We start from the raw sequence: 18,372 nt of genomic DNA, 5'->3' as shown, positions 1-18,372 counted from the left end.
TAAGTGGTCCGTTTCCGCCCAGGGAGCTTTTGATCTCCTCAAGAATCGTTTTACATCCGCACCTATCCTTGTTACACCTGACGTCTCTAGACAGTTCATTGTCGAGGTTGACGCGTCAGAGGTGGGCGTGGGAGCCATTCTTTCTCAGCGCTCCTTCTCTGTAGACAAGGTCCACCCTTGCGCGTATTTTTCTCATCGCCTGTCGCCGTCGGAACGTAACTATGATGTGGGAAACCGCAAACTGCTCGCCATCCGCTTAGCCCTAGGCGAATGGCGACAGTGGTTGGAGGGGGCGACCGTTCCTTTTGTCGTTTGGACTGACCATAGGAACCTTGAGTATATCCGTTCTGCCAAACGACTTAATGCGCGTCAGGCGCGCTGGGCGCTGTTTTTCGCTCGTTTCGAGTTCGTGATTTCTTATCGTCCGGGCTCTAAGAACACCAAGCCTGATGCTTTATCTCGTCTCTTCAGTTCTTCAGTAGCCTCCACTGACCCCGAGGGGATTCTCCCTGAGGGGCGTGTTGTCGGGTTGACTGTCTGGGGAATTGAGAGGCAGGTAAAGCAAGCACTCACTCAAACTCCGTCGCCGCGCGCTTGTCCCAGGAACCTTCTTTTCGTTCCCGTTCCTACTCGTCTGGCCGTTCTTCAGTGGGCTCACTCTGCCAAGTTAGCCGGCCACCCTGGCGTTCGGGGTACGCTTGCTTCCATTCGCCAGCGCTTTTGGTGGCCCACCCGGGAGCATGACACGCGTCGCTTCGTGGCTGCTTGTTCGGTCTGCGCGCAGACTAAGTCCGGTAACTCTCCTCCTGCCGGCCGTCTCAGGCCGCTTCCCATTCCCTCTCGACCGTGGTCTCACATCGCCTTAGATTTTGTCACCGGACTGCCTTCGTCAGCGGGGAAGACTGTTATTCTTACGGTTGTCGACAGGTTCTCTAAGGCGGCTCATTTTATTCCCCTTGCTAAGCTTCCTTCTGCTAAAGAGACGGCACAAATCATCATCGAGAATGTTTTCAGAATTCATGGCCTTCCGTCAGACGTCGTTTCGGACAGAGGTCCGCAATTCACGTCTCAATTTTGGAGGGAGTTTTGCCGTTTGATTGGGGCATCCGTCAGTCTCTCTTCCGGCTTTCACCCCCAGTCTAACGGTCAAGCAGAACGGGCCAATCAGACTATTGGTCGCATCTTACGCAGTCTTTCTTTTCGCAACCCTGCGTCTTGGTCAGAACAGCTCCCCTGGGCAGAATACGCCCACAACTCGCTTCCTTCGTCTGCGACCGGGCTATCTCCTTTTCAGAGTAGCCTCGGGTACCAGCCTCCGCTGTTCTCATCTCAGTTCGCCGAGTCCAGCGTCCCCTCCGCTCAGGCTTTTGTCCAACGTTGCGAGCGCACCTGGAAGAGGGTCAGGTCTGCACTTTGCCGTTATAGGGCGCAGACTGTGAGGGCTGCTAATAAGCGTAGAACTAAGAGTCCTAGATATTGTCGCGGTCAGAGAGTTTGGCTCTCCACTCAGAACCTTCCCCTTAAGACCACTTCTCGCAAGTTGACCCCGCGGTTCATTGGTCCGTTCCGTATTTCTCAGGTCATTAATCCTGTCGCAGTTTGACTTCTTCTTCCGCGATACCTTCGTCGCGTCCACCCGGTCTTCCATGTCTCCTGTATCAAGCCCGTTCTTCGCGCCCCCGCTCGTCTTCCCCCCCCCCCCCCATCCTTGTCGAGGGCGCACCCATCTACAGGGTCCGTAGGATTTTGGACATGCGTCCTCGGGGCCGTGGTCATCAGTACCTAGTAGATTGGGAGGGGTACGGTCCTGAGGAGAGGAGTTGGGTTCCCTCTCGGGACGTGCTGGACCGTGCGCTGATCGATGATTTCCTCCGTTGCCGCCAGGTTTCCTCCTCGAGTGCGCCAGGAGGCGCTCGGTGAGTGGGGGGGTACTGTCATGTACTGTCATGTTGTGTCTTGTTTCTGTCCTTTCCCTTCACCCTGTCTCCCTCTGCTGGTCGTTGTTAGGTTACCTTTTCTCCCCCTCTTTTCCCCAGCTGTGCCTTGTCTCCTCCTAACTACCTCGTCACCCCTTTTCCCACCTGTTCCCTTTTTCCCTCTGATTAGTCCTCTATTTCTCTCTCTGTTTCTGCTCCTGTCTTTGTCGGATTCTTGTTTGTGTTGTTCATGCCTGAACCAGACTATCGTCATGTTTGCTGCAACCTTGTCCTGTCCTGTCGGAACCTGCCGGTCCATCTGAGCCTACGTTTTGTTTTGTTATTAAAGAAGCTCTGTTTACGTTAATTCGCTTTTGGGTCCTCATTCACGTACCGTAACAGAGAAAGGATTACTTCAGCCCCCTCCGCACTTGCTCCCGGCTACAGCATTAGCCTAAACGGCCGTCTCATGGAGTGTATTCATGTAGAATAACGCTGTTGTTGACTTGCAGCAGGGCGTTGCTGTGCGTATGGATGCATGACAGGGACAAGGGAGAGCCTGGGGATCGGAGGGACTGATTTTAAAATAGCGGGGTCTAGATGCTACTAGAGGGGATGAGGGGCCTAAGGGCGAGAGAGACTATCTCTGGGGGAAAGGGGGAATGAAGGAAGGAAAGAGGGTTGAGATGTTGGTAGGAAAGGAGAAGGGGTATTGGGAAAGGAATGGAGAGAGGGACGATAGATAAAGACACTGGTAAGGTGAAAGGGATGGATGGATGATGGGAGAATGTATTACGGTAGGGTGAAAGGGATGGATGGATGATGGGAGAAGGTATTAAGGTAGGGTGAAAGGGATGGATGGAGGGAAGGTATTAAGGTAGGGTGAAAGGGATGGATGGATGATGGGAGAAGGCATTAAGGTAGGGTGAAAGGGATGGATGGATGATGGGAGAAGGTATTAAGGTAGGGTGAAAGAGATGGATGGATGATGGGAGAAGGTGTTAAGGTAGGGTGAAAGGGATGGATGGATGATGGGAGAAGGTATTAAGGTAGGGTGAAAGACATTGATGGGAGAAGGTATTAAGGTAGGGTGAAAGGGATGGATGGATGATGGGAGAAGGTATTAAGGTAGGGTGAAAGGGATGGATGGATGATGGGAGAAGGTATTAAGGTAGGGTGAAAGGGATGGATGAATGGGAGAAGGTATTAAGGTAGGGTGAAAGAGATGGATGATGGGAGAAGGTATTAAGGTAGGGTGAATGGGATGGATGACGGGAGAAGGTATTAAGGTTGGGTGAAAGAGATGGATGACGGGAGAAGGTATTAAGGTACGGTGAAAGGGATGGATGGATGATGGGAGAAGGTATTAAGGTAGGGTGAAAGGGATGGATGGATGATGGGAGAAGGTATTAAGGTAGGGTGAAAGGGATGGATGAATGGGAGAAGGTATTAAGGTAGGGTGAAAGGGATGGATGACGGGAGAAGGTATTAAGGTTGGGTGAAAGAGATGGATGACGGGAGAAGGTATTAAGGTAGGGTGAAAGGGATGGATGGATGGATGATGGGAGAAGGTATTAAGGTAGGGTGAAAGAGATTGATGGATGATGGGAGATGTTATTAAGGTAGGGTGAAAGAGATGGATGATGGGAGAAGGTATTAAGGTAGGGTGAAAGAGATGGATGATGGGAGAAGGTATTAAGGTAGGGTGAATGGGATGGATGACGGGAGAAGGTATCAAGGTTGGGTGAAAGAGATGGATGACGGGAGAAGGTATTAAGGTACGGTGAAAGGGATGGATGATGGGAGAAGCTATTAAGGTGTCCTCCTTAAAGAACCGCCTGAAGAAGGTTTCCACAACGACAGGTGATGGCGTGGCTCGAGCCTTTCTCAGAACACACGCCGCTCTCTTCGGCAGCTACAGGAACGCACTGCAGATTGAGCCGGTGAGCCATACTGAGGGAGAACAAGAGAGAGAGGGAAGAGGGGAAGGAGGGAAGGAAGGTCTACAGTTAGGAGTGAGAGACAGAGAAATAGACAGTTTGTCTTTGTAGATGTGCTATAGAATGGTTACAGTGAGGCTTGAGAAAGAAAAACAGAGGGAGAGAGAAACACTCACACAGAGAGAAGAGTGACGTGTGTGTTTGTGTACTGTATGTATATGTGAGTGTGTCTGTGTGTGTGTGTCTGCCACACACGCTTGTGCACATGCACGCTTCTGTCACTGGATAATAGCATTAGCGATGCAGATCCCCGTGACCCCCAGTGTAAAGGGAGGGAGAAGCCCCACAGGATAGTCCCCTTACTCCCCCCACCAGGGGAGACAGAGAGGGGACACACGTCCTAACAATGGCACAGCTTGTACCCCCGCACTCCGTATGGGGAAGCCGGTGCCTTCCAAGCTGTCACTGCCCTGTGGCTAACCCTCACCCCTACACTCTAAACCCCTAACCTGCACTTTCTCTGAACCAAGGACCCAAAATTAATCAAAGAAATTAACCGACACCCAGTATTAGGGAAATACTGTTCTCAACGTTACCATGAAGGTGGTCAGGATGTGATATAGCCTTGATTTTGCACCGACTTTCATTTTTATAGTGTCTAATGGGATAAAATATTCAAGGCCCTATCCTGGGAACTTTCTTACTTTCTTCCCATCTGACTCGCTCTCTCTCAGATCCCTGTATTTCTCTCTCTCTCTCTCTCTCTCTCTCTCTTTCTGAGTCTCGTGCCCATCTCTCTCTCTTTCTGAGTCTCGTGCCCATCTCTCTCTCTCTCTCTGAGTCTCGTGCCCATCTCTCTCTCTCTCTCTCTGTGTCTCTCTGAGTCTCGTGCCCATCTCTCTCTCTCTCTCTCTCTCTCTCTCAATTCAATGGCTTTATTGGCATGGGAAACATGTGTTAACATTGCCAAAGCAAGTGAGGTAGATAATATATAAAGTTAATATATAAAGTGAAATAAACAATAAAAATTAACAGTAAACATTACACATACAGAAGTTTCAAAACAATAAAGACATTACAAATGTCATATTATATATATATATATACAGTGTTTTAACAATGTACAAATGGTTAAAGGACACAAGATAAAATAAATAAGCATAAATATGGGTTGTATTTACAATGGTGTGTGTTCTTCACTGGTTGCCCTTTTCTCGTGGCAACAGGTCACAAATCTTGCTGCTGTGATGGCACACTGTGGAATTTCACCCAGTAGATATGGGAGTTTTTCAAATTTGGATTTGTTTTCGAATTCTTTGTGGATCTGTGTAATCTGAGGGAAATATGTCTCTCTAATATGGTCATACATTGGGCAGGAGGTTAGGAAGTGCAGCTCAGTTTCCACCTCATTTTGTGGGCAGTGAGCACATAGCCTGTCTTCTCTTGAGAGCCATGTCTGCCTACGGCGGCCTTTCTCAATAGCAAGGCTATGCTCACTGAGTCTGTACATAGTCAAAGCTTTCCTTAATTTTGGGTCAGTCACAGTGGTCAGGTATTCTGCCGCTGTGTACTCTCTGTTTAGGGCCAAATAGCATTCTAGTTTGCTCTGTTTTTTTGTTAATTCTTTCCAATGTGTCAAGTAATTATCTTTTTGTTTTCTCATGATTTGGTTGGGTCTAATTGTGCTGTTGTCCTGGGGCTCTGTAGGGTGTGTTTGTGTTTGTGAACAGAGCCCCAGGACCAGCTTGCTTAGGGGACTCTTCTCCAGGTTCATCTCTCTGTAGGTGATGGCTTTGTTATGGAAGGTTTGTGAATCACTTCCTTTTAGGTGGTTGTAGAATTTAACGGCTCTTTTCTGGATTTTGATAATTAGTGGGTATCGGCCTAATTCTGCTCTGCATGCATTATTTGGTGTTCTACATTGTACACGGAGGATATTTTTGCAGAATTCTGCGTGTAGAGTCTCAATTTGGTGTTTGTCCCATTTTGTGAAGTCTTGGTTGGTGAGCGGACCCCAGACCTCACAACCATAAAGGGCAATGGGCTCTATGACTGATTCAAGTATTTTTAGCCAAATCCTAATTGGTATGTTGAAATTTATGTTTCTTTTGATGGCATAGAATGCCCTTCTTGCCTTGTCTCTCAGATCGTTCACAGCTTTGTGGAAGTTACCTGTGGCGCTGATGTTTCGGCCAAGGTATGTATAGTTTTTTGTGTGCTCTAGGGCAACAGTGTCTAGATGGATTTTGTATTTGTGGTCCTGGTGACTGGACCTTTTTTGGAACACCATTATTTTGGTCTTACTGAGATTTACTGTCAGGGCCCAGGTCTGACAAAATCTGTGCATAAGATCTAGGTGCTGCTGTAGGCCCTCCTTGGTTGGTGACAGAAGCACTAGATCATCGGCAAACAGCAGACATTTGACTTCGGATTCTAGCAGGGGGAGGCCGGGTGCTGCAGACTTTTCTAGTGCCCGCGCCAATTCGTTGATATATATGTTGAAGAGGGTGGGGCTTAAGCTGCATCCCTGTCTAACCCCACGACCCTGTGTGAAGAAATGTGTGTGTTTTTTGCCAATTTTAACCGCACACTTGTTGTTTGTGTACATGGATTTTATAATGTCGTATGTTTTACCCCCAACACCACTTTCCATCAGTTTGTATAGCAGACCCTCATGCCAGATTGAGTCGAAGGCTTTTTTGAAATCAACAAAGCATGAGAAGACTTTGCCTTTGTTTTGGTTTGTTTGGTTGTCAATTAGGGTGTGCAGGGTGAATACATGGTCTGTTGTACGGTAATTTGGTAAAAAGCCAATTTGACATTCGCTCAGTACATTGTTTTCATTGAGGAAATGTACGAGTCTGCTGTTAATAATAATGCAGAGGATTTTCCCAAGGTTACTGTTGACACATATTCCAAGGTAGTTATTCGGGTCAAATTTGTCTCCACTTTTGTGGATTGGGGTGATCAGTCCTTGGTTCCAAATATTGGGGAAGATGCCAGAGCTAAGTATGATGTTAAAGAGTTTTAGTATAGCCAATTGGAATTTGTTGTTTGTATATTTGATCATTTCATTGAGGATACCATCAACACCACAGGCCTTTTTGGGTTGGAGGGTTTTTATTTTGTCCTGTAACTCATTCAATGTAATTGGAGAATCCAGTGGGTTCTGGTAGTCTTTAATAGTTGATTCTAAGATCTGTATTTGATCATGTATATGTTTTTGCTCTTTATTCTTTGTTATAGAGCCAAAACGATTGGAGAAGTGGTTTACCTGTCACGGCCGTCCTCCTCTTCATCCGAAGAGGAGAGACGAGATGGATCTGAGGACCAATACGCGGCGTGGTAAGTGTCCATGGCAAATCTTTAATCAAGAAAAACTGAACACTATACAAACGAGTAACAAAAACAATAAACCAAATACGACCGTGAAGCTACAAAATGAGACCTGTGCAGAAACAAGCCATCAACATAGACAATCACCCACAAACAAACAGTGCAACCCAGGCTACCTAAGTATGATTCTCAATCAGAGACAACTAATGACACCTGCCTCTGATTGAGAACCATACTAGGCCGAAAACATAGAACTGCCCCAAAACATAGAAAAACAAACATAGACTGCCCACCCAACTCACGCCCTGACCATACTAAATAAATACAAAACAACAGAAATAAAGGTCAGAACGTGACAGTACCCCCCCCCAAAGGTGCGGACTCCGGCCGCAAAACCTTGACCTATAGGGGAGGGTCTGGGTGGGCGTCTGTCCGCGGTGGCGGCTCTGGCGCGGGACGCGGACCCCACCTCATCATTGTCTTAGTCCGCCTTATTGTCCGCCTCCGTGGCTTTCTCAGCATGACCACCCCTCTCAATGACCCCACTGGACAGAGGGGCAGCTCGGGACAGAGGGACAGCTGCTCGGGACAGAGAGACAGCTGCTCGGGACAGAGAGACAGCTGCTCGGGACAGAGAGACAGCTGCTCGGGACAGAGAGACAGCTGCTCGGGACAGAGAGACAGCTGCTCGGGACAGAGAGACAGCTGCTCGGGACAGAGAGACAGCTGCTCGGGACAGAGAGACAGCTGCTCGGGACAGAGGGGCTCCGGCAGAGGCGCCGGACAGGCGGGAGGCTCCGGCAGAGGCGCCGGACAGGCGGGAGGCTCCGGCAGAGGCGCCGGACAGGCGGGAGGCTCCGGCAGAGGCGCCGGACAGGCGGGAGGCTCCGGCAGAGGCGCCGGACAGGCGGGAGACTCCGGCAGAGGCGCCGGACAGGCGGGAGACTCCGGCAGAGGCGCCGGACAGGCGGGAGACTCCGGCAGAGGCGCCGGACAGGCGGGAGACTCCGGCAGCGGCGCCGGACAGACAGAACCACCTGCAGGGAGGAGACAGAGAGACAGCCTGGTGCGTGGGGCTGCCACAGGAACCACCAGGCTGGGAAAACCTTCAGGAGGCTTGGGGTTAAGAGGAGGCACCTGAAAGACCGGGCTGTGGGGGAGCACTGGAGCTCTGGTGCGCAACCTTGGCACCACTTCCCCAGGCTGGATAACCACTCTAGCCCGGACCGTCCAGAGTGCAGGCACAGGTTGAACCGGGCTGTGGGTAAGCACGGGAGATCTAGTGCTTACTACACGCACCTCTCCCTTCGGCTCCATTCCCACATTCGCCCGGCACGAGCGGAGCGCGGGCAGAGGACGCACTGCACCCTCCCAGCGCCCCGGAGACACAGCACGCAGAGCCGGCGCAGGATACCCTGGGCCAAAACTGCGTACCGGCGACCAGACCCGCTGAGCAGGCACCATACGCCCTGGCTCGATGCCCGCACTCGCATGACACTCTCGGGGGGCTGTCCCATAGCGCACCGGGCTATGGGCACGTACTGGCGACACCGTGCGCTTAACCGCATAACACGGTGCCTGCCCAGTATCTAGCTGCTTATAATAAGCACGAGGAGTGAGCGCAGGTCTGCTACCTGGCTTAGCTCCACCCCTCGTGTGCCCCCCCCAAAAAAAATTTGGGGCTGTCTCTCGTACCTGTCGCACTGCCGTGCTGCCTCCTCATATCGCCGCCGCTCAGCTTTCGCTGCCTCCAGCTCTGCTTTGGGGCGGCGATATTCCCCAGCCTGTGCCCAGGGTCCCACTCCGTTCAGTATCTCCTCCCATGTCCAGGAGTCCTGTGATACCGGCCGCTGTTGTTGCTGCTGCTGCCGTCGCTGTTTTCTACCACGCCGCTTGGTCCTTGGTTGGTGGGTGATTCTGTCCCGGCCGTCCTCCTCTTCATCCGAAGAGGAGAGACGAGATGGATCTGAGGACCAATACGCGGCGTGGTAAGTGTCCATGGCAAATCTTTAATCAAGAAAAACTGAACACTATACAAACGAGTAACAAAAACAATAAACCAAATACGACCGTGAAGCTACAAAATGAGACCTGTGCAGAAACAAGCCATCAACATAGACAATCACCCACAAACAAACAGTGCAACCCAGGCTACCTAAGTATGATTCTCAATCAGAGACAACTAATGACACCTGCCTCTGATTGAGAACCATACTAGGCCGAAAACATAGAACTGCCCCAAAACATAGAAAAACAAACATAGACTGCCCACCCAACTCACGCCCTGACCATACTAAATAAATACAAAACAACAGAAATAAAGGTCAGAACGTGACATTACCCATACATCTCCATTTTGGATAGATAATTCTTCGTGTTGTTGTTTGTTTAGTGTTTTCCAATTTTCCCAGAATTGGTTAGAGTCTATGGATTCTTCAATTGCATTGAGCTGATTTCTGACATGCTGTTCCTTCTTTTTCCGTAGTGTATTTCTGTATTGTTTTAGTGATTCACCATAGTGAAGGCGTAGACTCAGGTTTTCCGGGTCTCTATGTTTTTGGTTGGACAGGATTTTTGCATTCTTCATCAAACCATTTGTCATTATTGTTAATTTTCTTCGGTTTTCTATTTGAGATTTTTAGATTTGATAGGGAAGCTGAGAGGTCAAATATACTGTTAAGATTTTCTACTGCCAAGTTTACACCTTCACTATTACAGCGGAACGTTTTACCCAGGAAATTGTCTAAAAGGGATTGAATTTGTTGTTGCCTAATTGTTTTTTGGTAGGTTTCCAAACTGCATTCCTTCCATCTATAGCATTTCTTAATGTTACTCAGTTCCTTTGGCTTTGATGCCTCATGATTGAGTATTGCTCTGTTTAAGTAGACTGTGATTTTGCTGTGGTCTGATAGGGGTGTCAGTGGGCTGACTGTGAACGCTCTGAGAGACTCTGGGTTGAGGTCAGTGATAAAGTAGTCTACAGTACTACTGCCAAGAGATGAGCTATAGGTGTACCTACCATAGGAGTCCCCTCGAAGCCTACCGTTGACTATGTACATACCCAGCGTGCGACAGAGCTGCAGGAGTTGTGACCCGTTTTTTGTTGGTTATGTTGTCATAGTTGTGCCTAGGGGGGCATATGTGGGAGGGAATGCTGTCACCTCCAGGCAGGTGTTTGTCCCCCTGTGTGCTGAGGGTGTCAGGTTCTTGTCCGGTTCTGGCATTTAGGTCGCCACAGACTAGTACATGTCCCTGGGCCTGGAAATTATTGATTTCCCCCTCCAGGATGGAGAAGCTGTCTTCATTAAAATATGGGGATTCTAGTGGGGGGATATAGGTAGCACACAGGAGGACATTTTTCTCTGTTAGGATAATTTCCTTTTGAATTTCTAGCCAAATGTAGAATTTTCCTGTTTTGATTAATTTAATGGAGTGAGTTAGGTCTGCTCTATACCAAATTAGCATACCCCCTGAGTCCCTTCCCTGTTTCACACCTGGTAGTTTGGTGGATGGGACTACCAGCTCTCTGTAACCTAGAGGGCAACCAGTGGGTCCGTCTCCTCTATACCAGGTTTCTTGCAGGATGACAATGTCTGTATTACCGATTTCTTTGATGAAGTCCGGGTTTCTGCTCTTTAGGCCAAAGGCAGATGACCTCAGGCCTTGGATATTCCAGGATAAGATAGTGAAGTATTTTTGTTCCATAGAGTGTCCAATGTTGTTGGTCGTGGTTTGGCCTCAGGCCAGTAAGTGTGAGCAGAGCCTGCTGAGCATCTGGTACATGCCATTGGCTTGGGCGAGTGTGAGAGTGGGGGTTGGGACTGTTTGCCCGCTCACTACCTGGGCGTATGTGTGGCTTCCATGTTGAGGCCCTCTTTTCGGGGGTGGGGTGCATGGGGTGGGCAGGAGTGGCATAGGTCTGATCTGAGGGGGCCTAAATGGGGTGTGGGCATGGTTGACGTGGGGGGGTGTTGATTGGTTGGGGTGGGGGTGTGGATGTGTCTGGGTGTACTGTGGTCTGGATGTAATTCCTCTTGGTGTGGGTCCTCTATGTGTAGGTCCAGGGGAGGTCCTGCAGATCTGGGAGGGTGTCTCGCTGGTCTGGATGGAGTGTCTATTGATCTGTTGCTCCTGTGTGAAGTGTTGGGGATACGTTTGAGAGCGATGTCCTTTAGAGTTTGGGCAAAGGTGGGCACTGCTGCCTTGTAGAGGTGGACCTGGTCATAGAGGCTGTTCAAGTCCAGGGTGGAGTGGTGGGCCTGGAAAACGTTGAGGCACAGTCACGGGAAATACTTGCATTTACCCGCTGTATTGTGGCAGGGTGGAAGTCTTTTCGTGGTAGCAGGGTGGAGATAACCACTTGGGCGTTGGGGAAAGTAGAAGAAGCCTTTTCAATCACTCCCTTCAGTGCTGTGGCCACTCTTTCCTGCTGTGATCTCAGGTCGTTTGTGCCTGTGTGTATTATTATGTGGCTGGGTGAGCCTAGTTTGGCCTCAGACAGAAGGTCTAGGGCGCGTTGGGTGTTTGGACACCAGAGTTTAGACACACTGTGTTTGGGAAAAAGTTTTTTTTCTTCTATATATTTCCCATTTGAGTCCATAAGTAGTACAATCTGTGTCTTGTGTTTGTCCTCAGTGGAAGTGGGGGGGGGGGGTTTCAAAAGGGCTATCAGGGTGGCTGACAGGGGGGTTGCTCAGAGGGGGTGAGAGCCTCTGGGCTTGGGGTTCTTCATTTGTCTGTTCTGCTGTGATGTCGACTCTATGGTCAGGGTCTGGTGTGGACTGTTCTGCTGTGGTGTCGAGACTTTTGTTGGGTGCTGAGGTGGGCTGTTCTGCTGGCTTCTCTGTGGGGGTGGCCACCTCTCTAGTGGGTTGTTCTCTGTCACACGCCGTCCCCCTCAACTTCTCCTCCATCCCCCTCACCCTCTCCTCCATCCCCCTCAACCTCTCCTCCACCAGCAGTCTGATACTCTCCTCTAGTGCTCTGTTCTGCTCCTCTTTCTCCTGTTGTATTTGTCTCACCACTGTCCAAAGTGCAGATATGTCTCTGTCCACCTCCAGCTCTCCGGGTCTGGTTAAGGGGCTGTTGTTGTGCTGGACTGTTGTCTGGGTCTGTGCTGACTGAAGTGTAATCACCTGCTGTTCCAGCTCCACCTGCCTTACCTCCAGCGGGGTGAATTTGTCCTTCATTTCAATGAGGGAGTGGTAATCTGTGCTGGGAGGTTGACTCTCCACTGGGGGTTGCTCATCTGTGGGGTTACATAATGAAGAGGTCTGGTCTGACCCGCTCGGTGTGGGGGTATCTTTATCAGGGGAGAGCTTCTCCTGCTGGGCTTATTCTTTGATTAGGTGAAAGTCCAGCTGAAACTGTTTGTGGTTACTCTGTACCATTACTGTTCCGGATTTATAGATATTTATATTACTTAACTCAGAGTCCTCGTTATCAAGTATTCTGAGTTTCCACCCCTCGTTAACCCCCCCTCTCTTAACAAAGGGGTAGTGTGCTAATATGGCACTGTGCCATGCCAGGGGATGGTTTGTGTGGAAGATAAGGTTGCTGATGTTCCCATTTTTGTAATAGTCAGCAAAAAGTGTTTATTGATTTTCCATTAGGAGCTTCTTCTTGTGGTCTTTTCTTGCCTTATCATTCTTTACATGCAAAGGGTACTGTATTTTAATTACCTCTGAACAGCGGGAGGGAGCTTCTAAGGCCTCTCCATTTGGTTGGGGTAGACTGTGTGACTCTCCTGTTATTGTTGGGCTAATGGGCTTTGACACCTCTCACTTGACACGTATCTGTAGCTGTATCAAGCTTGGTAGAATTATGTTAGAATTCAGTCCTTATAAAGTAATGTTGTGTATTTTTCTTCTTGGCTTTTGGAAATAAAATATTGTTTCAGACTAAACATTACTCACTCAGTTCCAGGTTGGATGGTGTTTTCAGGTTTCTGTTGTTTTCCAGAGAATTTGCTGTATAGGGTAATAAATCCTTGGTAGTTGTGAACTTTCCAGGTGATTCCGTAATTCCGTCCAAAATCAGGTTGTAGGTTTTAAGTTTTGATTTGAAGTAGGGGTTATGTTGAAGAGGGTAGAATCCAGTATGTGTTCCTGACAAAAGATCCAAGTTTATCTAACTCCTAATCGATCTTTTTTAAAGAAAATGCTGAAAAATGCAGGAGCTCTGATCCTGACCTCTGCTCTGCTCTCTCTCTCTCTCTCTCTCTCTCTCTCTGAGTCTCGTGCCCATGTCTCTCTCTCTCTCTCTGAGTCTCGTGCCCATCTCTCTCTCTCTCTCTCTCTCTCTCTCTGAGTCTCGTGCCCATCTCTCTCTCTCTCTCTCTCTCTCTCTCTCTGAATCTCGTGCCCATCTCTCTCTCTCTCTCTCTGAGTCTCGTACCCATGTCTCTCTCTCTCTCTCTCTCTCTCTCTCTCTCTCTCTCTGAGTCTCGTGCCCATCTCTCTCTCTCTCTCTCTGAGTCTCGTGCCCATCTCTCTCTCTCTCTCTCTCTGAGTCTTGTGCCCATCTCTCTCTCTCTCTCTCGCTCTCTCTCTCTCTCTCTCTCTCTGAGTCTCGTGCCCATCTCTCTCTCTCTCTCTCTCTGAGTCTCGTGCCCATCTCTCTCTCTCTCTCTCTCTGAGTCTCGTGCCCATCTCTCTCTCTCTCTCTCTGATTCTCGTGCCCATCTCTCTCTCTCTCTCTCTGAGTCTCGTGCCCATGTCTCTCTCTCTCTCTCTCTCTCTCTGAATCTCGTGCCATCTCTCTCTCTCTCTCGCTGAGTCTCGTACCCATCTCTCTCTCGGAGTCTCGTGCCCATCTCTCTCTCTCTCTGAGTCTCGTGCCCATCTCTCTCTCTCTCTCTCTGAGTCTCGTGCCCATCTCTCTCTCTCTCTCTCTCTGAGTCTCATGCCCATGTCTCTCTCTCTCTCGCTCTCTCTCTCTCTGAGTCTTGTGCCCATGTCTCTCTCTCACTCTGAGTCTCGTGCCCAGCGCTTGTTGTCATTAAGTCTGAACTGCAGAACCAGTTTGATCCAGAGGGAATGTGATGTGCAGCGCTATGGACAGTGGGGATGTGGAGGGATGTGTGTGTTAGGATTTACATTACCCAACCCTATCATGATTATGTACTCATAAAATATTGTGATTTACTATGGGATCGCCCCCTATTGGCCAACCCCCCACCCCCCCAAAAAGTCAGAAAATGTCGCAGCTAATAACCACCATATATAGCTATAGTGCAAATCACATGCAACAACTGGACGAAGTGCAGGCAAATATTTTCTAATATTCCTTCCTGGTGGAGCTTCAGTATGAAACAGGTTTGTTTGTGGGTCAATATCACTAAAAGTGTTATTTTTAGTCCTCAATATAAATCATTCCAAATTGTATATAAAAAAATATACAAGGATCCTTGTGTGTATGCCTTCATGATAATAGAAGCATACTGACATAGTCTTGTACATTTAATACCTTTAGGACTATGTTATTTCAGTGGAAGGAGGCAATGTTCCAATGTCCCAGGTGCTGCTCAATCAACTTCAACAAGAACAATTAGGAATTAAATTATACATTAAAAAAAATGTTTACACATTTTCCCATTTTTTCCTTAAATGTTATCTTATGTATAGTCTTTTTATGTGAAATGCTGCACCTTTTATAAGAATATTGGCTATTTTCTGTACATCCTCAAAGTCGTTGTCCACCCTGTTATATTGTGGTTACTGGCACTTTAAGAAAATATATATGGTCTACAATGACATCACAAACAGGAAATTATGTCACTTCCTCGGCAGGAAAAACAACTGTGGTTAGCCTGGTGAGTATCTAGATTTCATACTATTACATTTTCATCACGATATGTTGGTGATTTGGGAAAGCATAACATGTCCACCCTGTTTAAGCAAAATTTAAAAGACGTTAATCAAATTTCATCATTTCAGAATATATTTGTCAAACAATTCCTTTTCAATTGGCAGACATTATCCTAGCTTCATCCCGATCACTTGGAGCATAGTTGCTGATTTTATCTCAAAATGTCCACCCTGTTATTGCTCAACCTGTTATCCATGTACACGTGACAGTGTGTACATGCACTCAACAGAGTGAACAAATGTATATCATGCAGTAATGTGTTGCAAAATGTGATTTTGTTCATAAATAGTATTACATAATTACAGGATATATAGCATGTATAGTATTTAAAGAATAAATAAATATCGATTGAATCAGGTCTTTCTGAAGGAATGGCACCTCCTCTTAGTGCAGCTGAAAGACAGCGGCAATACAGAGAACGACGTAATGCTGACCCAGAAAGAAGGAGAGAGTATCTAGAGAAAGATAGGGAGAAATGGAGGAAAGATAGAGAGACAGGGAAGAAGGCAGTAGCTGAACTCAGTGACAGAGTGCAGCGTGCCGAGAGGGAGAAATGGAGGAAAGACAGGGAAGAAGGCAGTAGCTGAACTAAGTGACAGAGTGCAACGTGCAGAAAGGAAGAATTGGAGAGATTCTAAAAGGATACTCAGAGCCAGGGCCAAGGCTAGTGGGTTGCTGCAGTCCCAAACACCCCCCTAAACTCCTGAAAATCAGCCTGGGCCTTCAAGGTTAGAATATGCTTAAGATAAGGCATGTAAGAATGTTATTTGCTAAACTTTCTACTAACTCTAACCGTAATCCCGAACCATAACCCATAACCCTAATCCCGATCTACTAACCGTTATCCTTAACTTTATCTCTGACTCTACCCCTAGAATCCTAACCATGCATTTAATGTGTTTTAGGCAACGCCAGCAAGGAGAACGCATTAGAAAAAAACACACAGAAGACTCCAAAAAGAGAGAGAGCATTTAAAATCAGAAGTGGCAAAGGAGAGGGGAAAAAAAGAAAAAATACAGGAATAGGTATGCAAGGATTAGGGGAGAACGGGCATCTGTATCTCCTCATTCAACAGTCAAAGCATTGCAGAGACGTCAGAATGTGACATCACCTATTAACAGGGCTCTCCTCTTTCACACATCTCTCATTAAAGATATCAAAACAAAATACAAAAATGCAAGGAATCAGAAGAACAAGCAAATCATTGCGAAAGTGACCTCTGTGAATACACTGAAGAAGTATAAACTTCAGAAGACGGTGTTGGGCTTTTCAAATAATGAGAGCGAAGTTGGAAAGGGACCTGTGCTCTTTTTTGATGAGGAAGGGAAGCAGAACAGAAACAGAAATAAAAAGGAAAGTGAAGGATTTTTTTCTCAGTGATGATGTAAGTAGTATAACGACCGGCCGCAAACAAACCATGACACGACTAAAGAACAAAATGCACAAGAGGCTTCTGACTGACAATGAAAAAATCTACACAGAAATGTCCTGCCTGAGGAACTAGGTCAGTTGTCCAATACCTCCTTCTGCCACCTCAGGCCATTTTGGGTTGTTACGCCTAATGACACTGATCGTGAAACTTGTCAGTGCAAAACCCATGAGAATTTACAGTTCATGGCAAATTCTCTTCACAGTCTTGGGCTTTTGTCCACCAAAAACCTTGAGGACATGGTCAACTCAAGTATGTGTGACCTGAAATCGAAGCTATGTGCTTATGGTGAATGTAATGATTGCTTCCTCACCACTCATCCAACTCTGAAACCTCCTGGGAATGTAGAAGTTCCTCTGACACAATGGACCTTGGAGAAGATCCAAAAAAGACGAAGAGAAGTGCTCCATGATAATCGGGAAGAGGGAGGTCACAATAACAGAAACTGAACTGGTCAGTCAGTTTCAAGATAGGCTCGCTAAGTTTTAGGCAACACATCTTTAATATCAAGTGACAATACAAGGCCTATAGGGAGCTTAGGGAGAGTCTGAAGAACAATGAGTGCTAGCTGCACATTAACTTCAGCAAAAACTATTCATGCAAATACAGTCAAGAGATCCAGTTCTTGCATTTTGGGGGATCTCACCAGCAAGCCACTCTCCACACTGGAGTGATCTACACTGCTGCAGACCATCCACCAATTGCTTTTTGCTCCATTTCACCATCACAGAGACATGATCCACCTGCCATTTGGGAACACCTTGATCCGGTTCTTGCCATGTTTAAGCAGAAGTACCCTGAAGTCAGCTTCATTTCTTTACTGGGGGGCCGGCTACACAATACAAGTAGAAAGGGAACTTCTACCTACTTGCCACAGAACCACACAAACAAGGCTTTCAAGAGGTCAACTGGAATTTCTTTGAGGCCAGCCACGGCAAGCGGGCACCAGATGGTATTGGAGATGCTCTCAAGAGATCTGCAGATAGAGCAGTGCACCATTGAAATGATATCCCAGATACACAGGCCCTGTACAATGTCCTAAAAGGTCTTAACTCCTCTGTAGAGATGTTCTTCATTACTGAGAGTGATGTTGAGGCAAGAGCAGAGGTAACCCTCCTTCCTCCCCATACACACATACAGTACATACATTGAGTATTGGTTGAGTATTGAAATGTTTAAGGTGTTTGTTACTCTTTATATCTTATCATATGCTAACATAACATTAAGGTGAACTGAATGACATCAACAAATTCTTCTGGCCAAGTACAAAGGAAGATATTTTGATGGACAGATAATTTGTCTGATGCCGGAGCCACTGCCTGTCAATAAACACTCTTTGCAGAGGGAAAACTCCACCTGGAAGTATGTGGAAGAGCATTTGGGGTGAAAGGGGAGAGCGAGGGATAGAGGAAGAGCGGGACAGGAATGTGTTTTAATGCTAATTCCAATGATTTTGCACCTGCAATGTATTTTTGTCTTGTTGTTTTTCACAATGAATATATAACTAAATAGCAGTTCCAATGTTGTTACTACATGTATTACTATGTAGATATCTCCTCAGTGTTCAGTATTCAGGTTTCAGGGTTTAATTTATGTTCTGTCCCGTTATAGTTGTCCACCCTGTTATCTTGGCATCTTTTTCAAATGAATTCAGTTACATTGTCAAATATCAAGAATTTGTGTAATGTATTTTAAAGGGTAAGACATGGCCGACACCAGAGAATTATAAACCTGGATAAAATATAATTGATACTTGTCTCAATTTAGAAAGATAAGGTGTAAATTAGATGAAGTTCAGTATAAAACCACACATTGTATACAACATCTGTTATTTCTTTATAATTTGACCAGAACAAATGAACAGGGTTGACAAGGGGACACA

General features: G+C 47.2%; 1 pseudogene; it reads left to right on the top strand.

The window, feature by feature from the left end:
* Positions 1 to 3,715: 3,715 nt before the first annotated feature.
* LOC149970620 (uncharacterized) lies at positions 3,716 to 17,664 on the top strand (annotated as a pseudogene).
* The last annotated feature ends 708 nt before the right edge of the window (positions 17,665 to 18,372 follow it).

This window comes from Oncorhynchus mykiss, chromosome 29 (genome assembly GCF_057628025.1).
Source record: "Oncorhynchus mykiss isolate SJ-2025 chromosome 29, ASM5762802v1, whole genome shotgun sequence".
Lineage (NCBI taxonomy): Eukaryota > Metazoa > Chordata > Actinopteri > Salmoniformes > Salmonidae > Oncorhynchus > Oncorhynchus mykiss.
The sequence above is the reverse complement of the archived record's forward strand: the minus strand, read 5'-3'. Positions and strand labels throughout refer to the sequence as shown.